This window comes from Cupressus sempervirens, chromosome 8 (genome assembly GCF_028749045.1).
Source record: "Cupressus sempervirens isolate cs-2001-9-10 chromosome 8, ASM2874904v1, whole genome shotgun sequence".
Classification (NCBI taxonomy): domain Eukaryota; kingdom Viridiplantae; phylum Streptophyta; class Pinopsida; order Cupressales; family Cupressaceae; genus Cupressus; species Cupressus sempervirens.
Genome location: NC_143125.1, coordinates 191,397,092 through 191,421,859, shown reverse-complemented (window position 1 = coordinate 191,421,859; position 24,768 = coordinate 191,397,092).

The following is a 24,768-nucleotide window of genomic DNA, read 5'->3' as shown; positions in this document are numbered from 1 at the left end:
TCTAGTGATGCATTCCAAAACCAAGCACATTGCTATAAAATACCACTTTATCAGAGAATTGGTGCAGGACAAAGAAATCAGATTGATATATGTCCATACAAAAGAATAGATTGCAAACATATTTACCAAGCCATTACCTAAGGATGCATTCTTGTATCTAAGAGGTAAGTTAGGGGTCATTCCCCTATCTAAAGCTCACTAAAATAAAGTTTTAGTGATGCATCATTAGAAACCAAGTTGAAGATCTATCAGTTGATGTAGTATAGTCAAGAGAACATTGCATATGAATCAATACTCAAGGTACATTGATATTTATTTGGTATGTGTTGTTAAAGAGGGAGAGTTTACTGTCATATCTTTCTGAAATTTGTTTGGAGAAAGTAGCTATGTAATTCCTTCATAGAGGGAGATTACTACATTAGAAAAGTTTGTAGCATAAAATCTAAGAGGGAGAAACGTTCTATCAGAGAAAGACTTGTTTTCAAATTTCATTGTGCTATGACATGTTGTGTTCCCATCAATGCCAAAGAGGGAGATTGTTGGATACAATTGACTAATTGTGTGTTGTCTTTGATGTTACACAAATGTCATATCAGTTTCCAGTCTGTGCTTACTGAGCTTACTTGGTCAACAAGGCAATTTTCCTTGTCTATTGAGCATTCTTGGAGATTACTCTATGTAAACAATGTCTATTGAGCTCACTCGAGTGTCAAAGGAGATTATGGTGGAAAGAAATGTTAATTGAGCTCTCATGGTTAACAAAGGAAAGTTGGTCTAAGTTAGTGTTCACCGAGTTCACTTGGTTTCCAAAAGATTTTGCAAGTTTGCAGTGTTAACCAAGCTTCTATTGGTTAACATAGGAAATCATTTCAGGATTAGTGTTTACCAAGTAGAGTCGGCCAATGAAGGATTTTGTTGATTTGAGAAATAAAGTTTAATTATTTCAAGAATTGATTCTAGCCAACTGTGGTAATAATTATTGGTCATTGTAATTTGTAATTGAGCCGACTTGATAATCTAAATGGTATAAATGAAAGGTCAAGTTGAGATTCCAAAGTATGAACGAGTATGCAAGTGTTTGATTGATTAAGAAGGCAAGTGTGAGCTAACTTGAAGGAAGGTTAGATATCCTTAAGGAGCAAAAAAGTTATATTTGATCAGGAAGGATCTAGCATGAAGCATAATAGAGATCCATAATCAGAAATTCAGTTGCATCTCATTCAGGTCATTTCATTGTTACTTTCTTAGAATTGTAGTAGTGATTCCAAAATCTCTTAGTAAAGTTGGTTTAATAGCCAGTTGTAAATCCTCTAACAAGGTGACAGTTCCATTGAATTGTTCTAAAGATATCTTCCAAGGCCACTCCTTATAGGGTGATTAAATCCTCTAACAAGGTCACACCTAATAGGGTGTTTTGTAACCTTTAACCAAGTTGGATCCTAACAGGGCTCACTTCAGAAGAGTGAAAATCAATAACTAGTTACTTGGTGGTTTTTCCCATATTGGGTTTCCACGTTAAATCTTGGTGTCTCATGTGTTCATGTTATTTCTTTTATGATTTCATGTTAATCACTATGAATGTTTAAAATCATTAATAAATAAATCACACTGCTTTTACCAAGTTACAACATTTTATGTGTTTTTACCAAATTACAATAGAAATCAATTTTATTGTTAACATCCAAGGGATCTTAAATATTTTTTTGGTAACTAATTCAACCCCCCCCCCCCCGCCCCTCTCAGTTACTCCATCTATATTTCCAACAATACCAATAGGTTTACAACTTTATAAATCAAACCTTTTCAACAATTCTTTCAAGTACTTAGCTTGTGAAATAAAAATAACATCACTATTCTACACAATCTTTAATCTTAGGAAAAACTTCATTTCACCTATCATGATCATTTCAAACTCATTTTTCATTTCTTTAGAAAACTTATCACTTGCTTCATCACTACCTCCAAAAATGATGTCATCAACAAATATTACTCTTATATTCTCAACTCTTTCAAATATAGGTTACTATATGTTGTACCTTTAGAAAATCCAAGATTTTCCAAATAACTATCCAACCTTGCATACCAAGTTCAAAGTGCTTACTTTAGACCATATAGAGCTTTCTTTAGTCTACATACCATGTCTTTGTCCTCTAATAAAGGAAAACCTTCAGGCTGCTCAATATATACCTCTTCTTCAAGCTCTCCATTGCGGAAGGTTGATTTAACATCCATCTGATAAACTTGAACTTCTTATTTGTTGCATAAGCCAAGAACATCTTTACTAATTCTATTCTAACTATAGGTGCATATGTCTCCTCATAGTCTATGCCTTCTTATTGTGAATATCCTTTGTATACTATTCTAGCCTTGTTCCTCACAACTTTGCCTTGCTCATTCACCTTGTTTCTGAATACCCATTTGGTTCCTATCACATTCTTATCTTTAGGTCTAGGAGCTTACTCCAATGTATCATTCTTACAAGATTCATATGCACTCTTAGGTTCAACTTGAGATATCAAACATATCTCCTTGTTTACTCTATTTCTTGTCATCACACTTTTCTCTTTGCTTCCTTTTATCTTCTCAGGAGGGTGATTCTTTGTTAGATTCCTATTAGGGGTAGGAGTTGACATCTCAACTCTTATCTTATCTCTAGTTTCAGATCACTTCTCTCCTCTTTGCTCAATAATTAGAAAATCATTCTAAAAATCATTGTTAGTCTCAAATAAAACTTCTAATTCTATCTAACAATTCTAGAATTGTCTTCTTTTGATTTGGATCTATCTTTACTTGTGCTTTAATTCTTATATATGCATTAAAAGGATTCTTGATTAGGAAACTCAATGCTCAATTTTGTAATGATTTTGATAACTCACCAAGAATCTCCATCTTCTGGGTGTCAAAAATTCCTCTATCAGACTTAGGACTATCCTTTCTAAAAAAACTCGTCATCGATCTCCTAAAGTTGTTAAGCTTATCCTTCAAGGACTTGAAGCTCTTATACCAAATTTTAGAATATATAGTCCACCAATATAACTGAGAAGGGGGGGGGGGGGGTTTGAATCAGTTATCCAACTAATATCACAATTATCAACCTTATTAAAATTTACTTGTATGAGCAATATAATCAAAAACCACAACAAGATACTCATACACAAGAACACCAAATATGTTAACTAGGAAAAACCCTTGATCAAAGGGAAAAACTCAAAGGGGATGGCACCCCCAAGATGATGTACTAATATAAATATTCCTTTTTAGATGATAGACCCTGTTAGGAGTCTATGAATGCATTCAGTACATATGAGTCCCTATTAGGAGATTCCAAGCCTATTAGGAGTTATGGAAAACAACTGGACCCATTGCTCAAATAGCTTCAAGGGCAAGACCAATGAACCCATTGTCCAAAAAATCTATGTATTATTCCTTGTAGAATAATAGAAATGAAATGTACTTTCTTCCTTTTCTTATGCCCTATCAATTGGACCTCTACTCCTTTTGATCTTGTAACCAGATCACAAAACTCACATCCAATAATCCCTTGGATTGCTTACTTGCATTCCTCAACCACTCTATTCCTTTTTGTACTTTGCACTTGATACCACGATCACACACACTACAAATAAGGAAAACATCTTTCCTTTATACCATATCTTCAAATAATTCCTTGAGTTAGCCTTGAGGCTTTCCCAATTAATTATAATAAGATAATTAATTAATTAATTACAATTACAATAGCACTGTCGGCTTATATTATATAAAAAACTTCACACATGTGATACTAGGGCTTTCACACTCACTAAAATCACCAAAAGGTTGTCCTCTATCACTACCTAACTACGCATCTTCTTACTACATCTCAGATGTAATGTAGCAAACAAATGTCAAGAACTTCTTTCCCAATACTTTATCTCTAAACTGCTCTTTGTAAATTAGGTACAACTTCCGTATGTCTTCAACTTAGACTCTACACACTTGAACACATCATCAAGACATAGTGTTGAATATGTCCATGACTATGGATCACCAAACCATCAAAACATTGTTCGTACCCTTAAGATCTCTATCTGCTACTAAGACAATCTTTATAGAAACCATGTTATGTTGACATCAATGACAAACACAATCATGAATGCAACATGTCAATACTCTCCAATGCTTAGGATACTCCCCCAAAGTAATATCATCATAATTCATGCTAATAGAAAACTAACTAAAGCTGAAGAGGAGTTCAACTTGTCCCTTGTCACTACCTTTGTAAATATATATGCTTGATTCTCATCTATATGTATATTTTCTAGCTGTAACGTCCATCATCTTAAACTAACCACAATTGTAGGTGGTTTGTCTTTGAATGTAGAGAATAATTCTTTGCAAAATGAATGACACTCTAGCTATCTATAATCAAACTATTATCTCTCTGTGGGTGTCCCAATTATTCCATGAATACATGAAGCCATGTCATCTCCTTGGCCACCTCTGTAGCAACAACACACTCTACCTCAGTAGTGGATAAATAATCAACCTTCTCCAAACAAGAAATCTAAGTATCAATATCCCTAGCCACATCTAAGTCAACATAACCATATAAATAAATAGTAGAGCCCCCAAAATGTAAACACTTATTGGATGTTCCTCTCAAATATCTGATAACCCATTTAACTGTATTCCAATGCTCAATTCAAGGATGACTCATATATCTGCTAGCAACCCCCATTGCATTTACCATATCTAGTCTAGTACATATCATGTCATACTTTAAGCTCCCTATAATCGAAGCACAAGGTACCTTGGACATCTTAGTCTCCTCTTCTGGTGTCTTTGGACACCTATCCATCAATTTCTAATGACTAGGTAAAGATGTGCAGATAGCTTTAGCATTCTCCACAGGACCCTACAAGGGACCCTACCCCCAAGCCCTTGTACTAATAATTTGGGGGGAATTGAGCCACATAAAGTGTGAAGAAATTAACCTATGAGTTTGATTAGGCTTGACATCACAATACTTGATTAGATAGAAAATAATAAGACTCAAGAATTGGTACATAGACCTAAAGATAAGAATGTTATTGGAAATAAATGGGTATTCATAAAAAATATGAATGAATAAGGTGAAGTGGCAATAAACAAAGAAAGGTTGGTATGTAAACTTGTTCACATTAGGAATAAATTGATTTTGAAGAAACTTTTTTCCCCATTGCTAGACTTGAAGCAGTAAAGGTGTTTTTGACTTATCCATCTAATAAAAACTTCAAGGTATATCAAATGGATGTCAATTCAACACTTTTGAATGGAGAACTTGAGGAAGAAGTCGATATTGAATAACCTAATGGTTTTGCTCTTGCTAAAGAAAAATACATGCTTTATATTAAAGAAGGTATTATATGGACTAAAACAGGCTCTTAGAGCATGGTATGCAAGATTGGACAAGCACTTGATAACTTTGGGATTTAAGAAAGGTAATGTAAATAATAACATGTACTCAAGAAATAAATTAGATGGTTTATTGATCAAAATAGTTTTTGTTGATGATATTATTTTTGGAGGCAATCATGAGGCTTGTGAGATGAAGAATGAATTTAAGATGAGTATGATTGGTGAAATGAACTATTTCTTGGGATTGAAAATAAATCAAAGGATAAAATTTTCATACCATAGACCATGTATTGAAAGCTATTAAAAATATTTGGATTGGAAAATTGTCATCCAGTTGGTACACCTATGGTCATAGGTTACAAATTATCAAGGATGAGTCTCATAGTACAATGAAAATAAAGTACATATCAATGATAGGATAATTTCAATATCTAACTCATACAGATATTGAAAATGAAGTTGGTATTTATTCAATATTTTAGACAGACCATAAATAAACTCACTTAGCAATAATAAAAAGAATATTCAGATATTTGAAAGGTACATCAAGTTATGGATTATGGTATGAAAGATCACATGATTTCAATTTATGTACATACAAAGATTCAAATTAGGTAGGTAACATGGATGAAATGAAAAGTACTAGTGGTGGTGCATTCTTCTTGGGAGGAATATTAGTTTCTTGGCTAAGAAAGAAACATGATAGTATTTCACAATCTACAACAAAAGTAGAGTATGTAGCATCTAAAAACAATTGCAATTAGATCATTTGGGTGAAGTATATGTTGAAGTACATATTTATTAAGTTTCTATAACATATTTCTATTTATTGCAAAAACAAAAAAATAGTATGTCAATTAATCTAGTTTTTATTCAAATACAAAACTCATTTCTATAAAGTATCGGTGTTTTAGAGAGAAAGCTACTGAAAAGGAAATCATATTGGACTATGTTAGAACAAAGGAATAGATAGAAGATATCTCTACTAAACCTTTGGATAAGGATAATTTTTATCACCTTAGAGGTGTTCTTGGGGTCATGCCCCAACCTATTTCAAAGTAATTGATGCAAGGATTGCATAGGTCCAATACAATCAAAGCACTATTCATTCTGGATTGGATGCTTGATGCTACTACTATGGGGGAGTAGTAGATGTTTTGGGTAGAGTTATTCAAGAACTCTTATGCAATGTTTTAGTATAACAGTGTTTGTTAGAACTTGGTATTTGCAAGATTGGTTTGGCAAGTAAATAATTATAGCACTTTATATTCTTAGATTTGCATAGTGGCACCTTTGTCATTGATGTCAATGGGGGAGGGTAATAGATGGAAAAAAGACTCACATATGGATGCTATATGGGGGAGAGTAATAATATATGGGAGAGTAACATCTATGGGGGAGAGAATTCAAAAGAAGATTGTTGTATGTTTACATTTAGTTTATGTTCTGAGGAGATAGTTGGGTTAATTGTTCTTCATCATATGTTGCCATCAATTTCAAAGGAGGAGATTGTTAGTATATTGTTGAGTGTATACCAAAGGAGGATTTTTTTGGAGATTTTTGAGTGGTTTTAACTTGGATTTATTACTTATGTGTTGCACTCATGACTTGGTTTGTCATTGATGCCAACATATATGAATTATGGTATGTGGAAAATAAAGTTTTAGTACATTGTATAGGTAGATTTGGTCAACAAGGTTTGGGATATGATTAGTTAAGCTATGTGGGCTTATATTAATTTTCATGGATTTTTTAGGTGCTACATATGTGTTCTCTCATGTTAGTATAAAGAAATATTGGATGAGTTATCGTTGATTTATTGAAGATTGATTGCAGGTTATTGTGCAAGAAACAGTTTACTAGTAATTCAATTGTATCTAATAAGTGATATGGAATGAAGGTAATTGAGATTAGATCATGGTTTATGACATGTTTATGATGCTATATTTGTAATATAATATTTTTGAGATCATTTTGCAAAGTTTCTTGAAGTGTAAAATGTGATATGTTCACTGGCAACTAACTCTTGTAGTGTGATTTATCTTGGAAGTTGTGAAGTATATTGTAGTATATGGAACTTAATCATAATATCATAGTGTAGTCCTATATTAATCATTATATATTGGGAAATCTCTTATAGGATGACTCAATTATTTATTAGGACAAGGTATAAAGGAAAGGTTATTTCCTTGGTTGTAGATAGAACATGGTAATTTATTGATGTGGTTCATAGATGTGAATTGGGTTAGAGAAAAGAAACAAATGATGATGAGATCAATTTGAGAAATTCAAAGGAAATATATTTTTAAAGTGGTTTTTGTATTGGTCAATTCACTATTGGGATATGTTATCCTAGAGATTTTTTTGTGTAATAGTTTAGAAGCAATTTGGAAAGTGAATTCAATTCTCTTTCTTGTGCCCCTTACAAGGTTAGAATCTTTTGATAAGGATTCAAAGTATCCTAATATGGAATCATATGTATTGATTGAATTGAATTATATCTTGATAGGATCATATCCTCTTACAAGTAACTTTAATATTAATACATCATATTGCGAGTACCATCCCTGCTTTGGTTCTCCTTTAGATCAAGGGTTTCCCTAATGAAAAAACCATTTGGTCATTGTGTATGTTCTATCTCTTGGAATTATTCACTTTACTAGTTATTGAAGTTGGATTTGATAAGTCAAGGTTAGGTTGGATTATACATACAAGTAATTCACACCCCCTCAATGTTAGTTGTATTGGTGGACTTTACTTTCTAATATAAACTTCATCTATTTATAACATGATGGCATTCACATGAAACCCTTTGCCCATGGCTACACCATCTTCTATGGTTATCACAAACTATAGAACAATGTAAAAAAAAAACTATGTCCATATTTTAAAATAATCACACCCAACCTAAATTTATAAGCTCTTATTTACATTCCTTTTTATTATCCATTGAATTATTGACATTAGGCCTTATTTTAACAGATTCTCCTCCCATGATTCTAATGCTCGTTTCTCTCACATCCAAATTCAATAATGTTTGAAATATATCCTAAATTTTATCTCCCAACTAATTCAAACTTTTTTTTATTTCACTAAGAACATAGGAAATAAATAGAGAAGTTTGAAAATTATTATTGGGAGTGTAAGAATTTGGTATAGCTTTGATACCATGTAAGAATTTGCCTAAGGCAATAATTCAACGCCAAGATCAAGAAGCTCAATAGATAGCACAAGAGAGACAAATGAGAATCAAATGAGAATAGATATCATATAATTGGATATGAGATGAATACACACTAGAAGTGCCTTACATATAAAGGCAACTAGAATGACTAGGAGCCAACAAAGAGATAAGCATCACAACTAACTACATGTCCACCAAGAGTGGATTATCCTCCATTGAGCATAAGAGTTTGTGCGATGATGAGAGGATAAGTTTACGTAGGTGTATCTCATAAAGAGATTTTGTAGACACCATGTGCTCTAATAAGTTGCTAACTCCTGTGTTGTCAACAAGACAACTCATATGACTATGCATATTCCTAAGTAAACTTAAGTTAAGTGTAAAAATAATTAATTATTTACACTAATAGGGAGTTCAAGGAATTAATGATGTAACACCTACTAACATACATGTATAAAGTCCATAACAAAATTAGCAACTTCAAGAAGGGTGATGTGGTTTTCGAAGAAGAAGATGAAATAGTTGGTGAGGCTATTTCCATCTTCACTAATCTACTTGTGAAAGACCCTAATCTGGTGGAACATGACCAGCTAGAAATCTTATCTAACATTTCAACTTTGATCCAACCTAAGGTCAATGAGATGATTGGGTCTATTCCCTCACCTTAGGAAGTGGAACAGGGTGTATTCTCTCTAGTAACAGAAAAATCCCCAAGTCCAGATGAGTTCCCATCTTTTTTCTTCTAGATATTCTAGAATGTGGTTCAACGAAATGTTAGTAGAGTGGTGCAAGAAGTCTTCTTAAGGAGATTAATGCCACTTTCCTAGTGCTTATCCCAAAGGTGGTAGGGGCGGATTCTATGGACCAATTCAGACCTATTGGCCTATGTAACTCTTTCTATAAGATTATTCCAAAGTGTTGGCTTCAAGGATCATCAAGGTTCTCCCCTCCATTATAGCTCCTTAACAATCTGGTTTTGTCCTGGGGTGACAAATCCTAGATTCTATTATGACTGTCCATGGAGTGATCCACTCTTTAGAAGAAAGTAAGAGAGAAAGTTTCCTCCTTAAGATTGACTTGTCTAAGGCTTATGATCATGTGGATTGGACCTTTCTCTTCAAATTTCTTAGGCCCTTTGGGTTTAATTCAAGGATTATCAAACTTATTGGCTAGTTGGTGAATACTACCTCCCTAGTTGTGCTGGTTAATGGATCCCCCTCAGCCTTTTTCAAGCCCTCTAGAGGTCTCAGGCAAGGCGATTTGATCTCCCCCATTCTCTTCATTATTTTAACTAACTGCCTTGGTAGGACTTTGACTAGTATCAAACCTTATTTTGGTCCCCTAGTTTTCTCCCACCAACAATTTGTTGATGAAACTATAATGGGTGCAAAAGCCACAGTTGGTGAAGCTAGGGTAGTGAAAAGATATTTTGAGCTCTTACTATAGGTGCTCAAGGTATCTTATCAATTAGAACAAGAGCTTTATCTTCTTCATAACTACTCCAGCTGAGTGTCAAAGGAAGATTGCTACTATTCTAGGTTATGATATAGGAAGTCTTCCTTCAAACTATTTTGCCTCCCCATGGCTTTGAGGCCCCCTAATTCTTTCTAGAATAACATATTAGATAGGTTTAACAAAAAACTAGGTGGTTGGAAGGGAGTCACTCTTAGCCAAGCTGGCAAGATTTAGTTGGTCAAAGCTACTCTATAGAACCTTTCAACCTATGCTTTGAGTCTTTTTAAAATTCCAAGTAGGTTTGTGGATCACATGGAGAAGACCTAGAGGAACTTTCTTTGGTTGGGACCAGAAGGTAACAAGCATTTACACCTGGTGGCTTGGGATAATGTGTGTCTCCCAAAACACAATGGTGGATTGGGGACAAGGAAACTATGACCTTTCAACAAAGCCCTCCAAGCTAAATAGGTTTGGGGAATCTTTTCTAGCAAAGGGGAATGGAGGGACATCATGGAAGAAAAACATATTAGGAGACCTTCAATCAAAAACTTTCTCTTTAGTGAATCAATTTCAAGGGTATCTTATATATGGAATGGATTTCTAAGTGTTAGAGATGTAGCAAATAGTAGGGTGAAATAGTGTGCTAGGAATGGAGAGAAAACTATTTTCTACCAAGATAATTGGCTGATTTAGGGGCCTCTTATTGTCATCCCTAATTTTGAGAGATTGGCCTACATTTTCATCCAATGGTTTGCGAGATTTGTTTATGATTACAAATAAGGCCATGGCTGGAGGGATCTTTTTGCCTTTTCAATGGACCTTAAACCCCTTATGACTATTCTTCTCTCTATGGTTATGAATGAGGATAAGGATAAGCTTTTTTGGGAGAATACTTTGGATGAAACCTATTTGGTGGCCTTAAGGTACCAAGCTATAATAAAGTAGGATCTAAGACCGAAATGTCCTAAAGCCTGATACCCTAGTCTTACCCCCAAAATCAAAAAAAAAAATTGGCTTTTACTCTAGAATAGGATTTTAACTATTGACAGCTGGTGCAAGAGGGGACATCCTATTCCTAATAGGTGTGTCCTTTGTAAAAACTAGGCCAAGACGGGGGATCATCTATTTATACACTGCTCTTTCTTAAGAGAGGTTTGGTCTTTATTTAGTCAAGCTTTCAAGATGAGTTGGTGTGTTCCCAACTTGACAACTAATTTCTTAAGGCAATGGGAAAATTCTTGGAGGGGATCTAGACTCCAAACTATTAGTAAATGGTCCTTGTCTCATTTTGGTTGGGGTATTTGGAAGGAATGCAATAACTAGATATTTATGGATACTAACCTAATAGCTAGAATTGTGTCTGGTAAAATTCAAAATGCCCTTTTGTACAATCATATGTTTATAAAAGGAACTAACCATTTCGTAGGTGATAATGATAGTACTAATGATTCTCAGACAAGAAGAAAGAAGTGTTATTGGTCTTTACCCCCAGAAGGTTGGCACAAAGCTAACATTGATGGTGTGACCAAAGGAAACTTGGGAGAGGAAGGTTGTGGAGGAGTGATTAGAAATAGTCATGGGTATGGGATTACAATAGTTAGTTTCCCCTTGGGTTTTCAAACTAACCATTATGTAGAGGCTTGTGTTGCTCTTCAAACTATGAAATTGACTAAAGAAGTTAGGGTCAAATACCTTTGGTTGGAGGGGGACTCTAATAACATTATTAAATGCCTAAGGGGAGAAAACCCTCCAACATGGAGTATAAAGAATATGATAGAGGAAATGAGAAAAAAAAAAATTCTTTACTTCGAAAAGGTCTTTGTATCACATGTTTACCATGACGGTAATGTGGCTACTGATTGGATGGAAAATAAGGTAGTAAGGAGAGACACATTACAAAGATGGTCAAGTGGAGAGGTTATGTCGGTGGATGCCAAAAGAATCATTGAGTTGGAAAGGATCTAAGGGAAAATGAGCAACATAAAGTGTAATTATGGCAGTTAATGTTGTCAATTTGAAGTATAAAGTAATGAGTTTGGCACGAGCCAATCAAGAGGAATTATAATTGGGGGGTTTATTGGCACATTTTACGGGTGATCTTAAGGGCTTATGGTAATTACTACATCTTTTGCTTTTCTAAGGTTAGAGTCAAGTATAGGTTCTGGGAGAAAAACCAAGTCTTGGCTCAAGGAGACAGGAGGGCTCAGAGCCTCTGTTATTCTACAAGAAACAATATGGTTGGGGAGAAGCATAGAAGGTATCCAGAGGGAGAAGTTGAGAAGTGGAAGAGGTGTTTGAAGGTGTGGGAGAAATTGAGGGAGGGAGGTATCTCATCCTTCATTCAAAAACCTCATGGCTGGGACCCAAAGATTACTAAACTAATGGTGAAGATATGGAGAGAGGGGAAGGTGAAGATTGATGGGGTGGACTTTCAAGTCAATGAAGGGGTTATTGCTAAGGTTATAAAATCCCCTAACTAGGGCATAACATTCTATAGGGACAAGAAAATTTCCTTGAATGTGGTGAAAGATTTTGCTAAGGACTCAAAGGAAATGAAGGATCTTGTGAAGATGGGTGCCTACTATGAGCTTGTATCTATAAAGAAGTTGTGGAGGTTTTTCCTAAGGGAAATTGTTTCCTACATAATGCTCGACACTAGGTTTGACAAGATTCAAACCCACCATTTCATTATTCCAAATCATTTCAGGTATGGAACTAAGATTTCCATTCCCTACTATCTGTTTTTATCTGCTAATAAGAGTATAATGGATTATAATAAGAAAGTGTACTCTAACCCAGCCTTCCATGAGGATTTTTTATTAATCTTATATGAGCATTCTAAATCTCAAACTCATGGAATGGTTGTTTCCCAAAAAATAGTTTCTTTTGAGGAAATAGAGAGCTCCTACCTCTCGTCAAACATAGAGGATAGTGCAGGTATGCACTTAGAAGAAGAGGAGGAGGTGAAAAAAATCATGAAGGATATGGGTAAGAAGAACAAAAAGAAGCTAGGGAAAGGTTCACAAAAAAAAATAAAGTAGGAGGAGGAATCAAAGGATGAGTATAATGATGAGGAAGAGGGGATGGACACAGATAGGGAAGGCAATGTGAGAGAGGAAGGTTCTAGGAAGGTTCAAGCAAGTAGGAAGGTGGAGAGCTTGGTCAAAAGGAAAGGAGGAGGGGAGAAAGAAGCTGAGAGGGTTCATAGAAAGGGTAAGGAGAGAATTTATGAAGCTCTAGAAGAGAGGAAGGAGGAAGAGGCTTGGTAAAAACTACAATTTCTTTAGATGAAAATGATTGAAAAACTATATGGTGGAATTTTCATGCTAGTACAATGAAAATAGGGTTTTTCAAAGAACATATCAACCCAGAGGTGCTCGAGGGAAGGGATGGAAAAATTTAGTTAGAAGAGCTTATTGATCTAGGCCTGGTGATTCTTAGTGACAATGCTTAGGAAATGGGTATGAACCTCCTTAACAATGCCAGAAATAATCTCGTGGATAATTTTTGATCCATAAAATGGATCTTCCATGAAATTGAGGATGTAGAGACAAGAAAGGCCGAAAGGGGAGGGTGAGAATGTCAAAATTGGAAAACTAGAGGCTATAGTTCAAAGATTGAAAAAAGGGTGGAAAGGATGGAGACTATGCTTCATAGCTCGGTTAATCATAACTTTAACATACTTAAAGGTCTAAATGATAACATCATTTAGTTGCATGGGATGATGAAGGAAAATAAAAAGGGGAAGGAGGATAAGGAAAAAGAGGAAACCAAGGTGACCAAGGAGGAGGTGTCTTTACAGGGGGGAGCCCAAGAAGAAAATAGAGAGTGGAAAAGAGGAAGAGGAAAGAGGAGTCTTCTCAACATGAAAGTCACTTGAAGACTAATGAGGTTAAGGCCAACGAAAAGACGAAGTTGAAGAAATAGGAGCCAACTAAAGAACTTGTCCCTTGATCACTTCTCCTAGTGTTTGCTAGTTCCCTGGCTTTTGGTCTTTTGGTTTTTGGTTTTTTTTGTTGGTTGGGTCAGGCCTGTTGTTTTTTTGTTGCCTGGTAGCTAGACCTAAACTGTTAGTTTTTTTATGTTGTTAACTGGTGGGTTTCAGAAACCCCTATTAAAAACCTATTTTACTTAATCAAACACATACATGTATAAAGTATAAGATCAAGTAATCAATATTTGTAACAAAATTTGGAAATATTTCATGAGACTCATGATAAAAAAGTACACATGAATCTAAGGTTTTATATTAATTTGGAAACTATAACTCTCCCCCTAACTTAAAACAAACAAGAGTCCTTAGATGTGTGTGTTACAGTAATAAGATATTGCCTTATTAATTAAATCATTGTGATTTAATTATTAAGTCACTTATTATCTCTAGTTTACTTAAGCTAAACTTTAGGCATATAATAATAACTTATTTTATTAATTATTATCATGCAACCTAGGTTTTACATGTTAGGATTTTGATATCATTTATAAGGGTAATCTCTCTTTTTAATTTAATTCATTCACTTTTGATTATAGAAATCTCTCTTTTTTCTCATCAAGAATGTCTCATCTATGGATCTGGCTATTCAAGCCTCCATAGCTTTTTGCTTCTCTTATTTTGTAACAGGTGTTTGCATGCAGGCGATTCTTGGGAGCTATAGGGTTGATCTTTCATCAACTTCAATAGTGAGTATATACTTTAAAATGGTCAAGTCAAGTCAAGTCAATTAATTAATTTTTTATTTAATTAGTATCCTTCCTGTATAATCCATAATAAATTATTCAACTTATTTGGTTAATTCACCTAGGTTATATCACATTATCCTAAGTCTCCTAGAATAGTCTTATTATATGACTTAATTGATCACTTAATTACACACTCATGACGTGACTAAGTCTCCGAGTCCACATATCTTGTCCAAGTCACATGACACTAGGGATCTTGTTTATAGTTTGTCATGAAAAATTTATGAAAAATGAACAAATGTTTTCTTTAGGGGTAATTAGGACTTTTAGAGGTTGAAGAAGAAATACTCCATGTTGTCCTCTAGTAGTTCATTCTCCTTTCAATTTATCTAAGGTATCATCCCCATACATATCTATTCCCCTATAATAGTCTTTGCACTTTTGAGGCCCAATCATCTACAACATCTCTTCCTAACCCAATGATATGCCTTAAGGTCAACCTTGTATGAACGAAAGGGAATGTGTTTATCCTATGTGTATCTATATTATAATTATAGCACCAACACATGACATCAAACTTAAAGAGAGATGTATTGAGATCCTCAATAAAAAATCAAATAAATTGGGTAAAGTTGAAGGTGGTATATTTTTAAGAGAATAATTTCTTTCTTTTTTGACTACAAGGAAATGGAAAGTATATTTTAATTATTTGGGTCATCGTTATGTTGACTCCTCATACTAAGTCATAAATAATATTGAGATGAATGGGAATTAGTTTGTGAGGATGAAGAAATCAAAGGGGAAAAGTGTGGCTTGCATATGTTTGTTAGGGATATTGTTCTTGTTGAAGGAAGGAACCTTCCAAGAGGATCCCTAGTTCTTTACATAAAAAAGAGAGAGTATTCTTTCTTTAGTTGATCTATATGTGGTTAGTTGATAATTTGGATTTTTATATAATTTTATAGTTCCTATAGATTGGAAATAATAAAAAATTTCAAATTTGTCTAACCCTAAATTATATTTGATGTTATTTAATGGATTTTAGGGAATGATATAAGATCGTCTATGTGTATTTTTCTATGGATGTAAGTATAATTCTACATGAGGTGATGATATTTAAATATTTGTCTAATCCATTTTATTAAATTTTAATAACTTCATAATATAGTTTATGGTGATAATAAACTTATTAATTCTATCATGTATATTTCTTGTAGTCACTTCCGTTGTATGTATTCATCTCTACTTATGTATTGATTATATTTTATTCCACCTCCGCATATGTGGTCAATTTTATGTGATCACATAAGAGATCCATCATGGTTATTGCTAGCATTCTCTACTCTATGACTATGCTTACTTTTGGATAAACTAGTTAAATTGACTAACGACCTTACGGTTGATTATGATACTTTCATATTCACATTATTCATGTTCTTGTGACTTTTTCAAGAAAATAATTTCAAGATCTCCTTAATTATCTATGTTTGAAATTATTAGACTAACCCATGATCATATGATGATTATTATTAATACGTTTATTTATTTTATTTATGATTATACTCTAACCATTTTTTCATGCTTATATAGTCCATGATATATGCATAAGTGATTGTTCTTGTATATGATATCCCTGTTGAAAATAATTGATTAATTGTGTATCGTCTTTGATGTTACACAAAATTTCATATCATTGCCAGTCAGTGTTAACCAAGTTCACTTGGTTAACACTGGAAAATCATTTTCGAGTTAGTGTCTACCGAGCATGGCTAGCTAACGAAGGATTTTATTATTTTGGCATATTGAGTTCAATAGATTTAATTGTTGGTTATAGCCAACTGAGGAGATGAATATTAAGTATTCTAAGTTGTATTCAATCCCACTTGACAATATGTAAGATATAAATATAAGGTCAAGTTGGGGATTGAATGTATGGAATGTAATAGAAGATTTGATGATGCTTAGAGGAAGTGAAGTAGAAGGATAAGTAGAATATCCTTGTTGAGCTGCAAAGATACATCCAATCAAGAAGGATCAAGTATTTAAGCCAGAATTTAGATCTATAATCAACAATTCAATTGTATTAGAAATTAGGTCGTCTCATTGTTACTTTCTAACCATTGTGGCAATTATCTAAATCTCTTAACTGAGTTGATTTAATAGCTATTTGTAAATCCTCTAACAAGGTGGCATTTATAGATTAAAGTGTCTAAAGATCTCTAACAAGGCCACTCCTAAAAGGGTAATTAAATCCTCTAATAGGATCACACTTAACAATGTGTTTTGTAACCTTTAACAGGGTTGGCTCCTAACAGGGCTCACTTCAAAAGAGTAAAAATTAGTAACTAGTTGCAATTGATGGTTTTTCCCAAATTAGGTTTCCACATTAAATCTTGGTGTCACTTGTGTTCATGGTATTTATTTTATGTGTATGAAACTAAGTCAACCTTAAGGCTAATCATAGAAAATATCTTAAGTTTTGCATTTGTTGAGTTACTGATGTTATTTCAGTTATTTTCGAGTTACAATAGAATACAATTTATCAGAGTTTTGGTTTGAATTGACATCTAAGGGATTTTGGATTTCTTTTATAGTAACTAATTCACCCCTCCCCTCTCAGTTACTCCTCTTATATTTCTAATAATTACTATCAGAGCTTTTGGTGCTTATAGGAAAGGTTTGAAGGACCTAAGCTAAAGATTAGGATGTCTTACAAAAGGAATATTCCAAAACTGAACATAGATAACTTCAAGGCATGGAAGGAACTCATGAGGCTACACTTGGAAACCATTGGAGATACAGGGCTAAAGAATCTAGATGCCAAATACAAGGCTCCTATTGAAACTATAACCATTGAAGAAATTGTAGAGAAGAAGAGTCATAATATCATGATGATTGATATTGCTTCATCTCTCAACTATGCCAAATTTAATGAGGTCAAAAATTGTGGAACTACTTACAAAATATGGATCAAGCTAAAATCCATCTATGGAGGAGATGACAATGTAAGGAGAGCCAAACCAGAAAGTCTTAGAGGACAATATGATCAGATGAAAATGAGAGAGGATGAAAACATTGCAAAATATGTTGAAATAATCAAAGCCAGTGTAAGTGTTATCAAAGCCTCTAGAGGAATAATTGAAGATGTAATAGTGGTAAGCAAGGTACTCAAAACCCTTATTCCTATCTATGCAATTAGAGTGTCAACTATTCAAGAGATGATATGTGATCCAAATAAAAATATAACTTTGGATGCTCTAGTGGGAAGATTGACAACATTTCAGCTAGATAACTATAATAATTATGTTCCTAGTTCTAGAAATCTTGAGGCTACATTTGAAGCCAAGGTTTTACTCAAGAAGAAAGCTAAAAGATCTAAAAGAAAACAATCTAAAAGTGAAGAGGAAGATAGTTCTAATAGTGATCTTGAAGCCATTGAAGCATTACTCTCAAGAAGGTATCCCAAAGGTAAAGGAAAGTATAAAGGAAAGATTCCTCTAATCTATTTCTCTTGTAAAGAAGTTAACCACATTGCTGCAAGGTGCCCAAATAGAGAAGACAAAGATGAAAAGAAACATAGCAAGTACAAAGGCAAGAAGGATTTCACAAAATACAATGACAACAAAGACAAAGGTAAGAAATATTGTTTAATAGCTAAAGATTCATATAGTAGTGAAGATGATGAAATGGTTTATATCACTATAAAAGATGAATTTGATAATGAAGGAGATAAAATGACACTTATCTCTCATGTTAGAGAAAATGATGCATGGATTATTGATAGTGGTTGCTCACATCATATGACTGGTGATAAAACAAAATTTGAACATGTGGAACATTATGATGGTGGTAGTGTGAGATTTGGAAACAATGAACCTTGTTGCATAAAGGGAAAAGGTTGTATCTCACTAACCAATGAACTTAGATGTGAAAATTCTTATTGGGTTGAAGGACTAAAGTATAATATACTAAGTGTGGCACAATTGAATAACATTGGGTTCAAGGTGGAATTCATGAATGGGAAGACCAAACTACTAGATGGAAAATGAAATCTAGTTGGGTCTGGCAAACAAACAAAAGATAACCTATTCTACCTCGATCTCGGTGAAAGTTCATGTTTTATTGCTCAAGTAGAAGAAAGCTAGTTATGGCATAAAAGGTTGTGTCATGTGAACTTTGATAATCTGGTCAAGATAAGAAAAAATAGAAGAGTAAGAGGTATTTCTAGTTTGAAGAAACTTGATATGGGTCTATGCAAAAATTGTCAAATTGATAAGATGGGAAAGACAAGTTTCAAAAGCAAAGAAAATCATTTAGAAAAAGTCTTGGAGCTAGTTCATACAGACTTATGTGGACCTATTGGAATAGAGAATTACAGTGGAGATAAGTATTTTATTCTATTTTTTGATGAATATTATAGAATGGTGACTGTGATGTATCTAAATGAAAAATCTGAAGCTTTTCAAAAGTTTAAGTGGTATTTGGCAAGAGTAGAGAAAGAAACTAGAAAGAAGCTGAAATGTTTGAGATCAAATAGAGGAGGTCAATTCATTTCCAATAAGTTCAATGAATTCTACATTGAAAAAGGAATTAAGAAACAAGTATTAGCCCCTAGTGTACCTCAACATAATAGTATAGCTAAAAGAAGGAACAAATCCATCATGGGTTGTGCAAGAACCTAAATGATAGAAAGGGTGTGGCGATCAAATACTAGAAGGAAGAAATCAGTACTACAATACATACCTTGAACAAAGTATAGTTGAAGAAAGACTCAAATCAAAATCCTTATGAAATATGGTATGTTTACAAACCTAATGTAAGTTACTTGAAAGTATTTGGTAGCAAATGTTATATCTTGAAAGAATCTAGGAAAGGTAAATTTGATGTCAAAGGTGATGAAGGCATATTCTTAGGATATTCCTGCAGAAGTAAAGCAAACAAGTGTTTGAATCTAACTAATCATAAGATCATAGAAAGTGCACATGTGAGAATTGATGAATTTACAGAAAAGAGTGAAGAAGAAAGCAGCAGAGAACCTAAAGATTATAGAAGATTTGTTTACTATGAACCTGATACATTGAAAAATCTATTTGGAAGTCAAGAGGCCTTACTTCTCGAGTCCCCAAAATCTCAAAAGCTATTGAGTTGTAACCAGTGCAACCCGAGTCACAATTTTAGGGACTCAAGTCATATTCAAAAGCTATCGAGTTGTTGCCAAAGAAAATCGAGTCTGATGGACCTAAGCCACAGATAGTGGGACCTAAGCTTAATATAAAAGATCATGAAGAAGTTAATGGAACATATTTTAAATCGAAAGTACCTATGTTAGGAAAATATTTCAGAAGGCACCATGAACTTGATTAGATCATTGGAGACAAGTCACATGAAACAATGACAAGAAACAAATTAAAAGGTACATGTTTACTTGCTAAATTTGAAGATAGAAATGTTAAAAATGCTTTGGCTAATGAAAGTTGGATTGAAGATATGAATGAATAAATATAATAGATAGAGAAGAATAAGACTTGGACTCTTGTTCCTAGACCCAAGGATAAAATTGTAATTGGCACAAAGTGAGTATTTATAAATAAGTTAAATGAAGATGGAAAAGTTTCAAGAAATAAAGCAAGGTTAGTTTGTAAAGGTTATTCTCAAGAAGAAGGTATTGATTATGGTGAAAATTTTTCTCCTATTGCAAGATTAGAAGTTGTTAGAACTTTACTAGCATATGCAGCACATAGAGGATTTAAAGTTTATCAAATGGATGTAAAATCAACATTCTTGAATGGAATTCTTGATGAGGAAGTCTACATAGAAATACCTAAAGGATTTGTAGATCCTAGCAAAAGAGATATGGTCTACAAATTACAGAAAGCATTGAATGGTCTCAAGCAACTTTCTAGAGCTTGGTATGAAAGACTTCATAACCACTTGATAAAGACTGGTTTTCAAAGAACAAATGTGATGGGGACACAACCCAAGCACAGAATACACACAATAGGAAAGGGAAAATTTTATTAACTTTGTAAATAAGCTAACACATTTAGTACAGAGAAAATAGATTTCAAAATATGCCCTATGGGCTTACAATAGTATAAATCTAGAGATAATTTCTTCTCCAAGTACCTCCTCTCGAACTCCACTTCGAACTGCCTTTTACAATGCTAGAAATGTTCTTAAATAGACCCCAAAGGGTTAAGGATTAGGAATACATTCTAGAAAGTGCTAGTTGGCATCCACTACCAAAATGGAACGTTCTAGAAGTCACTTTAGAAGTCAGTGCAAAATTAGAAGATTCCAGAAACGGTAGCTGAACTTTCAGGAGGCATAACTTTTGAACCGTAGCTCTGATTGACGAACCGTTTACATTTCCAAAAAGCTCTCGAAGCGCTCTATAGCTCTATGGACCAGCTTCACTCATCCCCCATTTTTTGGCCCTATTTGAGGTCATTTAATACCCCTAACCTAACTTTGAAGCATTCTTAGGAGGTCTCCAAAAACTGAAAAACTGCAATAACTTTCAAATCGTGGGGCCTTTTGTCCTGATTCTTTTTCTGGAATGCTCTAAATTACAATTACAACCATCCGACCAATTTACACCTTCTAATTCAGCAAAATTATGGCTCAATTAGATAATCCTATTTTTTTGGCATTTACACGTATCCCAAGGTGCTCAAATACTCTATCCTAGAACACTGATAGTGGAACTGTGAGAGTTGGAACCTTTATTTGACCCAAATGGGTATCCAAAAATGAAAACACATGAAACAAAAACTAAGCCTAAGTACATTTTTTTGGGTGACATAGGATTGCCCTTATACCTTTGGATGTTCTTGCATCAGACACCCAGGGTAGATTGAAAAGTGACCCTGTCACTTTATGAATGGTAGAGGAAATCCCAAATGGGAAACCTCAGCTACTGATATCCAAGTTGAGTCCTCGATTAGTCGGCCTTTCCATTTAACCAGATACTCTTCATACTACCTATTTCTGGTACTTCTACCCACACGATGATTCAGAATGTCTTCTATCTCCTCCTTCTTAGAAGCAAGAATTGGACATGGCTCTAACATCAACTCCTCATCTACACCATCATCATGATACTCTGTTAAGTCTACAATGTTGAAGATAGGAGAAATATAAATTCCATCTAGTAACTCCACCTCATATGCATTTCCTGAGTCATATTTCTTCAAAATTTTGCAGGGGCCAAATTTCTTCATTTTTAGCTTGTTGTAAGTACCGGCTGGAAATCTTTCTTTTCTTAAGTGTACCATGACTAGATCCCCTACTTGGAACTCCTTATGTCTTCTCCTTTGATCAGCCCTAGCTTTATACTGTTGGTTCATCTTGGTAATGTGTACCTGGACCTCCTCATGTAGACTCTTCTGCTTCAGCACTTGTCCTCTCCCCTTGCTCCATCTTCCTCAATTCTGGTGCAGTCCTTGGGCTACTTCCATATACAATTTGGAATGGTGATTTACCTATACTCCTATTTACAGAGTTATTGTAAGAAAATTTTGCTTGTGGTAGAATTAAATCCCATCCCTTGGGCTTATCCCCAACTAAACATCTCAGCAAATTGCCCAAACTTCTGTTTACCACCTCTGTTTGGTCGTTAGTCTACGGATCATGTGTGGAACTGAATTTCAAGTCTATCCTCAACTTTTTCCATAATGTTCTCCAGAAATACCCCACAAATTTAGTGTCTCTGTCAAAAACTATACTCCTTGGAAGACCATGTAGTTTTACCACCTCTCTGAAAAACAAGTTTGCAATGTGGACAACATCATGAGTTTTGTGGCATGGAATGAAATGTGTCATTTTGGAGAACCAATGAACCACCAAAAATATTGAGTCATTACCCCTTTGTGTCCTCAGTAATCCAAGAAAAAAATCCATACTTATGTCCTCCCATGGCTTTGATGGAACAGGTAATGGCTGATATAGTCTAGTATTGTGACTAAATCCCTCGGCCACTTGATAAACCTGGCAATTCTGTACAAACTTCTTCACATCCTGTGAAATCTGAGGCCAAAAAAAATGTTCTCTAAGAATGGAAATGGTCTTGTCTTGACCAAAATGTCCTGCCATCCCTCCACTATGTTTCTCCTTAATCAGATTTTCCCTCATGGAACTCCTTGGAATGCACAATTGACTGCCCTTGAACAACATACCATCCTGAATCAAATAATCTAGCCACTTCGTTCTATCTACAACAATAGGTTCTTTACAAGCTTTCCATGCTTCAACAAAATCAGGATCCTCAACGTACATATTCTTGAGTTCATCAAACCCAACTACTTCAACCTGCATTACTGTAAGCAACAACTGCCTCCTACTTAATGCATCTGCAACCCTATTAGATTTCCCACTTCTATGCTTCAATACAAATGTATAGCTCTGCAAGAAATCTACCCACTTCATATGCCTCTGGTTCAATTTACCTTGGCTATTTAGGTACTGTAATGCCTGGTGATCAGTATATAAAACAAATTCCTTTGGCAATAAATAATGTCTCCATTTCTTTAAGGCATGAACTATTACATAGAACTTTGATCATTAATAGAATACTTCTTCTTCGCATCATTCAATTTTTCACTAAAATATGCAATAGGCTTACCTTCTTGGCTCAATACAGCTCCAATAGCATTGCCACTAGCATCACAATCCACTTGGAACACCTTTCTAAAATTTGGAAGTGCCAACATAGGTTGTTATGTCACTTTCTTTTTTAGCAATTCAAAACTTCCCGCAGGTGCTGCAGTCCATTTGAACTCTTTTCTATCTCCTCTTATTACGTCAGTCAGAGGTGCACATATGCCACTAAAATTCTTAATGAACTTCCTGTAAAAACTAACTAGACCATGAAATGATCTTACCTCAGTATCAAACCTTGGAGTAGGCCATTTTTACCTTCTCTGGATCCATTTTGAGACCTTCAAGTGATATAACAAACCCTAGGTAGACTAATTCCTTTTTAGCAAAGGTACACTTCTTTAGATTAATTATCAGTTTCTCTTCCCTCAACCTCTCAAAAACACTACGAATATGCAATAAATGTTCTTCCAAAGTCTTGCTGAAAATTAAAATATCATCCAAATAAAAAATAACAAATTTTCCCAAGAACTTCTTAAGTACCTCATTCATAAGCTGCATGAAGGTGCTTGGGGCATTCGTCAATCCAAAGGGCATAACTAACCACTCATAAAGACCCTCCTTGGTCTTGAAGGTAGTTTTCCACTCATCTCTTTCTTGAATCTGTATATGGTGAAAGCCACTCTTGAGATCTATCTTTGTGAAGTACTGAGCTCCACTCAAACAATCCATAAGATCATCCATTCTTGGCAAAGGAAATCGATACTTGATGGTTATCCTATTTATAGCTCGAGAGTCTGTACACATCATCCACTCTCCATCCTTCTTTGCTGCTAGTACTATAGGTACTGCACATGGACTCAAGCTCTCTTGAATCAAGCCCTTCCTCAATAGCTCCTAAACTTGTCTATTTAGCTCCTCAGTTTCAGTAGGAGTCATCCTATGAGCAGCCTTGTTAGGAAAACTAGCTCCTAGGATTAAATCTATTTGATGACTGATTTTCCTTACTGGTGGTAATCCTTCTGGAACATTATCAGAGATGATATCTCCAAACTCTCATAGTAAATCTGAAACTTCAAGTGGTATTTCACTACTACCTTCTTTATCTTTCCTAAGAATCAAAGCATAGCACATACACTAATGTTTCATGCCATCTAAAAAATTCCATCAACAAGAAAAATCCTAGCACTGCTACATACCTTTTCACCTTCCTTTTTCATGGGCTTCAACTTGTGGCAAACTCCATCCTTGGTCAAAGAATATGTGTTTGCATGACCATCATATACTGCATGCCTATCAAACTGCCACAGTCTTCCCAACAATAGATGGAAAACATCCATTGGAATAACATCATAGAGAACTTCATCATGGTAACTCCCAATTTTGAATTTCACTAAACATTGTTCACTTACCAGGACCTTATGATCATCCTTCACCCAAGCAATCTGATAGGGCTGGGGGTGTTTCTCCCTCTT